This window comes from Cupressus sempervirens, chromosome 7 (genome assembly GCF_028749045.1).
Source record: "Cupressus sempervirens isolate cs-2001-9-10 chromosome 7, ASM2874904v1, whole genome shotgun sequence".
In the NCBI taxonomy this organism is placed as follows: domain Eukaryota; kingdom Viridiplantae; phylum Streptophyta; class Pinopsida; order Cupressales; family Cupressaceae; genus Cupressus; species Cupressus sempervirens.
The window spans coordinates 318,523,240-318,534,969 of NC_143124.1; the positions used below are offsets into that span (position 1 = coordinate 318,523,240).

General features: G+C 34.0%; 1 pseudogene; it reads right to left on the reverse strand.

Annotated features, from left to right (window-relative positions):
• Positions 1-813: 813 nt before the first annotated feature.
• LOC149546695 (protein CTR9 homolog pseudogene) lies at positions 814-2,550 on the reverse strand (annotated as a pseudogene).
• Between the last annotated feature and the right edge of the window lie 9,180 nt (positions 2,551-11,730).

Below are 11,730 nucleotides of genomic sequence, written 5' to 3' on the forward strand. Positions count from 1 at the left end.
ATAAAAGTCTTCTAGGTTCAAACTGTATGTACTAATTTGATCAAAGTTTAGTTTCTATTTATATCTACCAATTTATCACATCAAGAAGAAGTGCTTGAAAAAATAGATTACGGTCTTCTTCCTTTGAAATGGATGTTGTTTGAATTGACACTGAGTTTCTTATCAAACACAATTGGCTACTTTGCATAATTCACACTAATAGAAATAGCAACACCAACTACTTTTTACTCTGATAGGAAGATAAAGCATATACATTGAAGTACATAGAGAATGATATAAAAAAAGGACAAGTATAGGCTGCCATAAAAACAATAAATAGAAAAAATGTAAAAATTCCCTACAGATGATTCATTTGAGGCTTTTTGAATAGATCTCATTTAATTATGTCTAATATATTTGGAGGGGACAAAGCATATTTGATTGACTAAACTTTGAGGTATCTTATCCATCGTCACCGTATGCATCATCTTATCTTGGAATCTATTAGGTTAAACCTCAAGAAAATAGATAATCTATTTTCAATTGTGTGTTCTTCTAATCTAGAATCTGATAGGAAGATAAAGCATATACATTGAAGAACACATAAATGTTCTAGAATAAGGACAAGAATAGGTTGCCCATATAAAACAATAAATGGAAAAAAAGAAAAGATTCCATATAGATGATTCAATTGATGTTTTTGACTTGGAACAATGTCAAATAGATTTGGAAGGGACAAGGCATATTTGATTGACTAAATGTTTAGGTAGCTTATCCATCATCACTCTATGCATCATCTCATCTTGGAATCTGTTTAGTTAATCCTCACGAAACCTAGACATCATCATCAAAAGTATTATCTTCTCTCAAACTTTGTTTCTGTAAGGGTTCTTCATCTTCAGAATCAGTGTATGCACATCTCCTTAGTGATTTTGCTGAAACTGGAGAATTTGTCTCGCCATCATCAGAGTCTTCTAGACCTACAGCTGCAAGAAGATCTTGGGCATTTTTCGTATCAGCTTCTACCTTATCACTCATATAATTTTCCTCATTTTCCATGGCAATATCAGGTTCCTCCATATTAGAATCATAAGCCTTGTGATCCTTATCCTTCTTCTTTTTCTTCTTTTCCTTCTTTCTTTTCTTTTCAGACTGACCAGCCTCATCATCATCATCATCCCTGTCCTTACGCTTACTCTTCCATAATTCTTTCACACATTCAAATTGCTCCTCTTGTTGTATCACCCACCGCAATTCTTCTTCTTGCTTTCTCCTTTCCATCATAATCCTTCGTTCTTCCTCAGCTTTTTTTTTTTGCCTCATTAGCCAGGACAAGTTGGCATGCTACTTCTAGCTTTTGATGGCTTTGTTGTTCTTCATGTTTTTCTTCTTCTCTGTGAACTTTGGTAGCATCAATCAAGTGTTTACAGTAGTCCACATGCAACTCTATCTTCTTCTCATCAAAGCCATGTGTATGAGGGCTTGGCACTACTAACAGTTGTCCAAACACAGGGAGCACATTCTTTAATTCAGACACTGCTTGACGAACCTCATCAGCAATACGTTTTTTCTTTTGAAGTGTTGAATTTGAAAACTTCTACATGGAAACACCAACATCAAAGCGTAACATGTAATTTGAGGCTGCCAAATGTACTACTCTTAATAATGTTCTTTTACAATCTTGCCACAATTTTGCTTCATAATGTGATTGAGCTAAATATAATAAAATTTGGGTGTCAGTGCTAAAATAGAATTTCCTCAAACAATTTTGATACATTTTCACTGCAAGCCCAAACTGTCCTTATGCAAAGTAAACATGTGCTAGATTTACCCACACATCAGGCATCTGAACAAAGATGTTTCTTGCTATAGCTTCTTGAACCTGTGTGAAAATTTCCTTTGCAATATCAAAATGACCCCTTTCGGCTAGCACAATGCTTGCCCCATTTGTAGCATAGACATTTCTAGGTCTCTGAGCCAACACTTTACAATACAGTTCCCTAGCCTTATCAAGATGTATTCCCTTCACATCTGGATCCTTCTTCTCATTGCGTGAAGCTACAAAATAATTCCAATTTCCAAGAGAATTAATGTTAGCATAAGCATCCTTACCATCTGATACATTTTGTCCAGCTTTAATTGTTTCTTTTGCTTTAAGCCAGTCATCTGTTTTCAGTTCCAGGTTGCCAAGCATGGTAATCACATTTATTGAGGTTTTATCCACCTTAAGTGCCTCCCCAATCAATTCTAGGCTTATTTGGATCTCATTTCGAGCCTAGGCCATGGCTACAAGTCATAGATATGCATCCAAATAATCAAAAAATTTGAACAATATTAGCCTGTACAAAAGATTTTCTTTTTCAGTGTCATGTAGTTGTTCAAATAGCCTGGCAAGATTAAATAGTATGGTCTAATGATTTGAGAGAAAGAGTTGAGAGATAGATGGAGAGAGAGATAATACAAGTGATAGAAAGACTCCTAGATAATATTCTTGAGGACAATGTGTATTATAGTTCTTACCATGTTTTCCTTTGATCTACCGAAAGGATGGTGGCATCTTGCAAATGGCATGGCTCTTTCTACCACTTGTATTATCTCTCTCTCCATCTGTCTGTCCATTCTTTCTCTCAGATCATCTAACCAACATTACCAAATCAAATCTTGACCCTATTTAGTGGATTCACAACATAAACTTCAAATTCTTCTCCTATCAAATATGTAGATTTCACAATAGCTAAGAAACATAATTGTAGGCATCATGGTCACATTTTTTTGGAAACATAATTGGGTTGTGTACCCAAGCAATGCAAAGCAACTTCCACACCTTCGATTCCAAGTCTAATTCATCTATAAGAATGATCGCTTGCCAACAGTTGCTGAATACATCTGTAGCTCATGAATACAAGGTCCTCCAACAAATGTATTCAACAACAGTTGGCAAGCGATCATTCCTAGCTCATGAATACAAGGTGTAGGTCACAAATACAAGGTCCTCCAAGAAATCTATTTAACAGATATTGGCAAGCGATCATTCCTAGCTGCTTTTGTTTTATAAGGTTTTTCTCAATCCCAATAGGTTGTAGTTTCATTTTCTAGATGCATTTCATCGCTTGGGTATACAACTCAATTACATTGATTCCAAAAAAATGTGACCATGATTCTTACAATTATATTTCTTAGTTGTTGTGTCCTAAGATCTCTTATGACCCTTTACGACCATTTATGATCCCTAAGAATAAATCTTAGAGCTCTTAAAATGTCATAAAGGGTCATAAGAGACTCCTAGGAGGGGCCATGATGAGCCTCCACCTTCACGTGGTTGGCCCTGTTAAGTAGAGAATGCTATAGTTTTCACAAAAGAAAGAGAAGCTCGATAATTTAAGGTCTTAGTCCATAGACAAATTAAATTAGACTTATTATCCAAAACACATAAAAAACATGCACATAAACATGGTAGGCACTAAATAGAGATAGTTGGAAGAGAATTAAAAAAAAGATTAAGGATTATGTTATTTTAAGAAATATTTAAATAAAAATTATAAATTGAGTTAAATCAATAAGTATTTGTTTCTACCTTTTCCAATATAAATTTAAATATTTAATTTTAAAAAATAAATTGTTGACTCTAAACCAACAAAAGAGTAAGTTTGAAGAACAATATTAGTTTTACAAATTTTAAAAGCAATACTGATTAAGTGAAACTAGAATAAGTAACATATGTACAAGATGTCATAACCGACATTTGTATAAGTAACATTTATTTGCATAGGTGGCATTTTCATAACCTCATCAACAATACGTTTTTGCTTTTGAAGTGTTGAAGTTGAAAACTTCTGAATGGCAACACCAACATCAAATCGTAACATGTAATTTGAGGGTAGAAAATAGTAGTAGCAGCCAGCAATTGCATAATCACCTTTGCTATGATAAGATCATGCAAGATTATAATATGAATGAGATTTCATGATAGGGTGGTCTGTCGAAACAAGAGCTATCTCAGTCAACTGTTCATTTGGATCTCCACATTGCTAATCACTTGGATCAATGCTTTTCTCTTTCTTCACAAAATAGGTTTGGTCCCAGAGTTCAGCAAGTCAAGAAAGTGAACCATTTAGGTTAGTGTCTCCCCTCCCAAATGATTTCCTCAAAATCAATATAGATGGGTTTTGAAGGAGTAATCCACGTCCAACAGGAATGGGTGGTACTAGTAGTGGAACTTTAAGCCCTGTTTAGTTTTTCTTTTCTACTTCCTTAAGTACTCATTCTAAAAATTAGATGGAAGCTTGGGCTATTCTCTATACTCTTGAGAAAGCCTGTGTATCGGTCTGGAAAATGATTTTTGCAACATGGACTATGATTCTTGTCACCCTTCTGAATAGTGGAAATTTTCTAGATTGCTCTTGGAGGCTAGCCCTAGTGGCTATGCTGATGTATAATTTAATATGTTTGATAATGAATATGAACCTTTTTGTTAATATGATTCTAGATGTTAAGTAGTTATCTATAGATGCACCCTTATGTGTGATCTTTTTTCTTAAATCAATATAAAATGGTGTGGCCCCTCAGGCCACAATTTACATGGAAATGAAAAAATGTAAAATAAACATAGATATGAGATAAGAAAAATAATAAACAATAGAATAATAAAAAAAGCAATAGCCATTGATAAAGTCTACCCTTCTCATACTTTTTCACTTGCATAAGCTCAAAAAAAGAGATGATATAAGCGCTAGAAAAGACATAGCTATTGAACCTAGGAATTCTCATAAAACTTTTCAATGTGGAAATCATTTCTGATCATGCATCTGAAAAATAAGTCTCACCGTAGATTTTTCTTAAAATCACAGTGAATGAATTTAAGGCCCTAGTGACATTTTTTGTTGTTCAAAAGTGGCACCATACTAGACTATTTGCAAACAGCCATGCAGATAAGCATTCTATAGATAGACTTGGGAACATCTTGCCAAGTCTTCAGTACATAATAAAGCAACTGAATTTCATAAATTGTTTTTTTGATAGTCAATTTGTTGAAATATTGCCCATCAAAAATTACTTAGTAAATCTCATCTTTTTTCTGCACAGGAGCTTGCAATTCTGAAGAGTCTGATAGCGAAGAATTTGAAGAAGATATTGTAGCAAAGGTATATTTGGTGTTCTTTTTAAAGTGAAAATGTGATTGGAAATTTTGTATATTGTCATATTTCACTTGCAGAAAGGTCAAATTGTAAATAGAGGTGAAGTTGTATGGATTTAAGTTTCTTCTTCATTATTTATAATGCTCTCGATTCCTTCTTTGTAGCCATAAAAATACTTGTTTATTTTCACCTTTCGAGATACCCTTTACCAGGTTCTTCAAGATTCCAAAATATCTTGGGTTGACTCCACTCCAGCATGTCCTAACTCCTACTTGGTTCAGAGACCTAACTCCTTTTTATATGTGTCTTCCTCTTACTACTCCATCTGCAGGTTGCAAACAAATCATCCTTCTTCCACCAACAAGTCATTCCATTCAAGAAAGACCATATCTGACGATATCAATGCACAAAAAAATAGGTAGGCAATTGCTAGACTGTGGTCTAACTTAAAAAGAAATGGTGCTGGAAAATTTTATTGTCCTTGCGAAATGTGAAAGGGCTTAAAGACTCGAAGATATCTAATCACAACAGCTGAGCTACATTGTAGGCAACATGGTCACATTGAAGGGGGAAACGAGTATCGCCCATTGGTATGTATTTTAATAGTTTATAAATTACATGAGACATGATTTGATGATGACATCATGTTCATGGTTAATATAAGGTCATCATTTTCATATAGGTCAACATCCTTGAGTTTCATGTTATGGACCATGACAATTCGGAGAATGCGGATTTCCAAACGAGGGAAGATGGAGGTGTGAATATTGAAGTAGAAGGTAATGATACCATGGAAGAAGATCAGGATGATGAAGATCGCGATGATCAAAATGATCACGATGATCAAGATGATAATGATGATGATGATGATGGTGATGATGAAGCAGAGTTTGATGTACCTTTACTTGAGAAGGCAGAGCAGCCCCTATATGAAGGCTCCAAAACAACTCTTCTTGTCGTCGTATTACTATTGGTGAACTTGAAGGTAATGAATGGTTTATCCAATGTAGCAATGAAACGTATGTTAAGGTATGCCATCTTCTTTCATTATTTTACTCGTAGTTCCCTTACAATTAACATTGGGTTCGTGTAGCAATTAATATTCTTTAAATTCATAAATTATATATTTGGTTGTAGGTTGATAGGTGAGTGTTTGTTACCACCATCAAACATTCTACCTCGCTCGTACCGAGAATTATCTGCCATCATGAAAGATATTGGAATGGAGTATCAAACAATAGATGCATGTCCGGACGATCATATTATATATTATAAATAGCATGAATTTGCAACACAATGCCCTACTTGTCATATCAGTAGATATCAATCAAATCAATTAACAAAAAAGGTGCCTTGCAAGGTTCTTCAACATATTCCCATTATTCCACGTCTGCAACGATTATTCAAGTGCAATAGCTTGGCACAATTTATGGATTACCATGCACGCAATAGAAGTCAAGATGACATTATGCGAATGACTATAGATGGTTCAGCATTTAAGGAAATAGAGGAAAAATGGCCACACTTTAAAGAAGAACCTCATTATCTCAAGCTTTCATTGGTAGCAGACGGTGTCAATCCTTATGGAGAGATGAGATCTACTTACTCAGTGTGGCCTGTTTTTGTTATCAACAATAACATACCTCCTTGGTTGTCCATAAAGAGAGAGCACATAATGTTAACACTAATTGTTCCAGGTACTTTTTGATTTAGTGGTCATCTAAATTAATTTATTATTACTAATCCATCAAATGGTCAAAATAATTATGTAATGTTTTTTCTCATTCAACTAAGTAAGTACCAAGTCAAAGGTATCAACGTATATATTGAACCCCTTATCGATGAGTTGGTGGTGTTATGGAATGGGGTTACTATGTATGACATTTCTAGACTAATAGGAAAAAGACAATTTCAATTTCATGCAATGCTTCTATGGACAATACACGATGCCCCTGGGCTAACACATTTTTGTGGTATGTTCTCTTCTTGACACCTCTTTTTGGTATGTCAAAGTTAACACTTTTAATCCAATTATACATGATCTTGTAGGTCTTCAAACAAAGGGTAAATTTGCATGTCCAGTTTGTGGTCCAAAGATGAAATCTCATCATTCAAAAAGTTTAAGAAAGCAGGTGTTTGATGAGAATAGATACTTTTTGCAAAAAAATCATAAGTATTGAATTACCAAAAAACATCCTTTCAATGGTCTAGAAGAGACTACATCAAAGCCACAGAGAATGACACCTCGCCTATGGAAGTTGGCATACAATAAAATAAATCATTGAGGTAATGTCATTCCATTTGATGCTTTTTGCTTCAAATTTATACTTCAATATTGTGTTTTGTTTACTGATGATGTGATTGATGGTTGTGAAGGTCGTCAATACATCAATGTATAACTTCCAAAAGAACTAAAAATTTATCCTACACAATTTACTAGGTTGCCATACTACGAGCAACTCTGAATTGTGCATTTGTTTTATCCTATGCATATTGGAAAAAATGTAGCAGAGACATTATGGAAAATCTTGGATGGAAGGCGTGCCAAAGATCAAATTGTCAAAACTTGTAGTGACATTGAAGAATCCAACCATGCAATGAAAAATGGTATTCGACCAAATAACAATGGAGACCAGATTGATACAAGTGCCCTTAGTTGGTTATTGTCAGAGCAGTAGAGCAATGCTATAAAAGAAGTCATAAAAAAAATATGATTTCCCACAGGATTTGCTGCGAACATAAACAATGTCATATCAAATAAAAGTGAATTTGGGCCAAGGTTGAAAACACACGATTGGTATACATTTATTAAGGTAATTCATGTTATTTTATATTCAATATATATTTATATACTGCATGCAGTTTCAATTGCATTATTTTATAAAATATTGACAAGATCATTTTACAAATATTGCAGTATGTTCTACCTCTATCTCTCCCACACCACTTTGCCAACAATGTCAAACAGGTTATATATGATCCTGGAAAATACATGAGGTGGTTGTCATCTAAAGAAATCAATAAAGAAGATATAAAATATTGGAAGAGAAAAATTCCTCTTCTGATGTGTGAAATAAAAAAAAGTGTCTACCTCCAAGTTTTTTCAATGCACAAGAACACTACCTCATACATCAAGTTGAGGAGATTGAATTGTGTGGACCTATACCAACCAGGTCAATGTGGATGGTTGAGAGGCACTTGAAATTTTTGAAAGGCTTGGTTCGACAGAGAGAACATCCCAAGGGTTGTATGGTGGAGGGATATATGGTATACCAGACCATGGTGTACATTACTGAATATCTTCCTAAGTTTGCAACAAACATCCATGTAGATCGTATTTGGGATCCCAACTCAATTAACAAATTCAAAGGGGAGTACTTGATGGGCAAAGGTAGATCGAGGAAAGTGAGAGGTAAATCTAAGATTTTATTGTAGTTAATTAATTCATATAAATCTTCAATATAAGTTATTTTTAATTGGTGTATTTATTTGAAACAGGTGGTCGAGAGTGGGATGCAATACATTTGTATATTGCGAACAATCTTGATTGGATGACGGAATGCATTGAACGATGTCAACAAAATGGTTGCTCATTAACATGGGAAGGTGTTGCTTCATTAGTTATAGAATCTCATCGTAATGGAGATTCCAATGTTATGCCGATGGTAGTTGATCTAGTAAATGGTTTAAGAGGTGGAGAGGTACGTAGAAATTTATTAATGATCATAATTTGACATATGTTTCGTATCAACTCACGATGCAAATAATTTACATAGACTTCAAAAATTGTAGGTCAAGCACCACAAAGCTATGTACTATCATGACCACAAATTTCGCATAAAAAGGTTGGATGACACAAAGAAAACTTGTGATTCTGGGATAACTGTAGTTTTCATGGTCACCAATATATCATCTAGAAGCAGCATACATCCTCAAAAATCTCAAAATCAATACTATGGCATCTTGGATGATATAATTGAGTGTGAATTTAACACCTTCAAAGTAGTTCTATTCGTCGTCAAATATTATAGGTTACGACTAAATCAAAATGGTTCAGATAGAACGGTTATTCAACATGATAATCAATTTACAATGATCAATACAAGGTCGTTTGAGCCAGTTGGAGATGAGCCCTATGTTCTTCCAAGCCAATGTGAGCAAGTGTTTTACTTAGAGGTTCCAAACAAACAGGGTTGGTCATTTTTTTTTAGACATGATACAAGAGGAAGGCCGATAAAGTATAATGTTATGGAAGAAGAAGATATTGAAGATGATGAAGAAGCAGATGATGAAGATCAAGATGATTGTGATGATGATGATGGTGATGGTGATGGTGATGATGATGATGATGATGGTGATGATGATGATGATGATGGCGATGGTGATGATGGGAATGATGATGGTGATGATGGCAATGGTGATGGTGATGATGATGGCGATGATGATGGTGATGATGGCGATGATGATGATGATGATGATGATGAAGAAGATAATCAATGACTACAAACGTCATCACCCCTTTTGTTGACAATCTTGCATTCCATATATAAGGTAAATTTGTTCATGTTTATGATGTTGCATATTGTTCATGTTGTCTTCTAAGTTATTTGTAGCATACACATATCATGTAATTTTTAGCAAACTTAAGATAAATTATTAACATATGCAAGAAATTTGATTATATATTTATTGTGTTCATTTCTAATGATTACAACATATGTTATTTATAGTTACCAATGTTTATGTTGTGTCTAATTATGACCATTTTTGCAAACAGTCAATTGACTACAGGTACATCATCACCCCTTCTGTTGACATGTTTGCGATGTTGCCTATTATTCATGTTGTCTTCTAAGTTATTTGTAGCAAACGTGCATCATGTAATTTTTAGCTAACTTAAGGTAAATGATTAACATATTCAAGAAATTTGATTACATATTTATTGTGTTCATTTCTAATGATTACAACATAGGTTATTTATAATTACCAATGTTTATATTGTGTCTGATTGTCACCCTTTTTGCAAACAGTCAATTGACTACAGGAGATTTGACCCGTTTGGCATGGATTGTGCACAGTGACATGTATCAGCAGGTATAAGTCAATAAATAGACATAATTTTCTTATATTCTTCTTATTTATCATTGAGCACATATGTTGTAAATAGACATTATATAATCATATAATGTATATATAGACAAAGAAGGTCCATATAGAAATATAATTGTATAATCACTTTCAACTTACTACATTTTATATATGTCACCTTCACTTTCCATTTGATGGATTGCAGGACCCACCAAATAGGTACTTGTCAGATCTATCTACATCGAATGAGGGAAATGAGGAAATGGTAGATGAAAGCTCTACATGTAGTACGGCTAAAAGAGGGAGATCAACCAGAGGTCAAAAGAATAGAAAAAAATTTGATAAACGCATGCAATTTTTCCTTGCTAATGGGGGGTCATTTTCTTATGATGATGAGACCAAAGGCAACATCAAGGTGCCCTTTTAGTACTCACACATTGAGAAAGAATGGATACCCAATGAGCTACCTCCAATTAACACAGATTTTAGTGTTAATGAGAGGATATATCGCATTGCTCCATCCTTATTACATGGTTTGGGCCTATTTTCCATGGATGGGATAAAGGTATGTTACAACAAAGTTGTCGAATTGTTCAAGTATGTCGATCCATGTTACAATTACAATGATTGGATGCGGATTGTTCGATATAAAAAAAGTATGCGTAGGTATGGGGTATCAGCTAATTATATACAACAGAAAGAAAATGATCAAAGTAAAAGATTTGCTATGTACATTGATGGGAGACCAAAAGAAATAGGTAATATTGCAGGTTTTATAAATAGTACGTGACCTGCTTCAACTAGTAAGCAACCCAATTGCATATTTGAGGTGCGTGAGGCGAATGAAGTTTTCGTTTGTGCAATAAAATCAATAAGTGCAGGGGAAGAACTGCTAATTGATTACCATTTAAATCGCATAGATACAAAAAATGTTACTATCATGAGGTTTGTAAGTACTATTTACCATTTTGTTAATAAGTTTTTTTCTGCTGTCTATTGCTTTCAATTAGCTGAATTTTTTATGTTTAATCTTTGTGAAAGGATGATATGGATCTGACAGATGATAGAGGTCAAAAGGATGCTACTCCCACCCTTTCTTCAGTAAGGGTAAACCTTTTTGAATTTGTACAAATTAGATAGTTGAAAATTTTTATATTATTACGTTATTTTATTTATAGTTTTTGAGTTTTTATGATAGTTTTACTGATATTCCTCTCACAATTTGATGTTTAAGATAAGGGTAAAGTAGTAGCAGTGACCACCGAGCCACTAGCTATGCATTCTGATGAGGCCGATATTGTTGATACTCCCAATTTTATAGAAATGTTGAAAAAAAAATTAGGCAAATTAATTTAGAAGTAATGAAAATTTTGGATGAGGCAAATATGGAACCCGAGGAGATGAGGAAGAGGCTATCAGAATTGAAAGCGCAAGCTCAGCATTATGAAGTAAGCTCCAATGAATATTTAGTTATAACAAAATTTCAATAAAGATTTATATTTTATAATCTTTTATGTTGTGAAGTAAA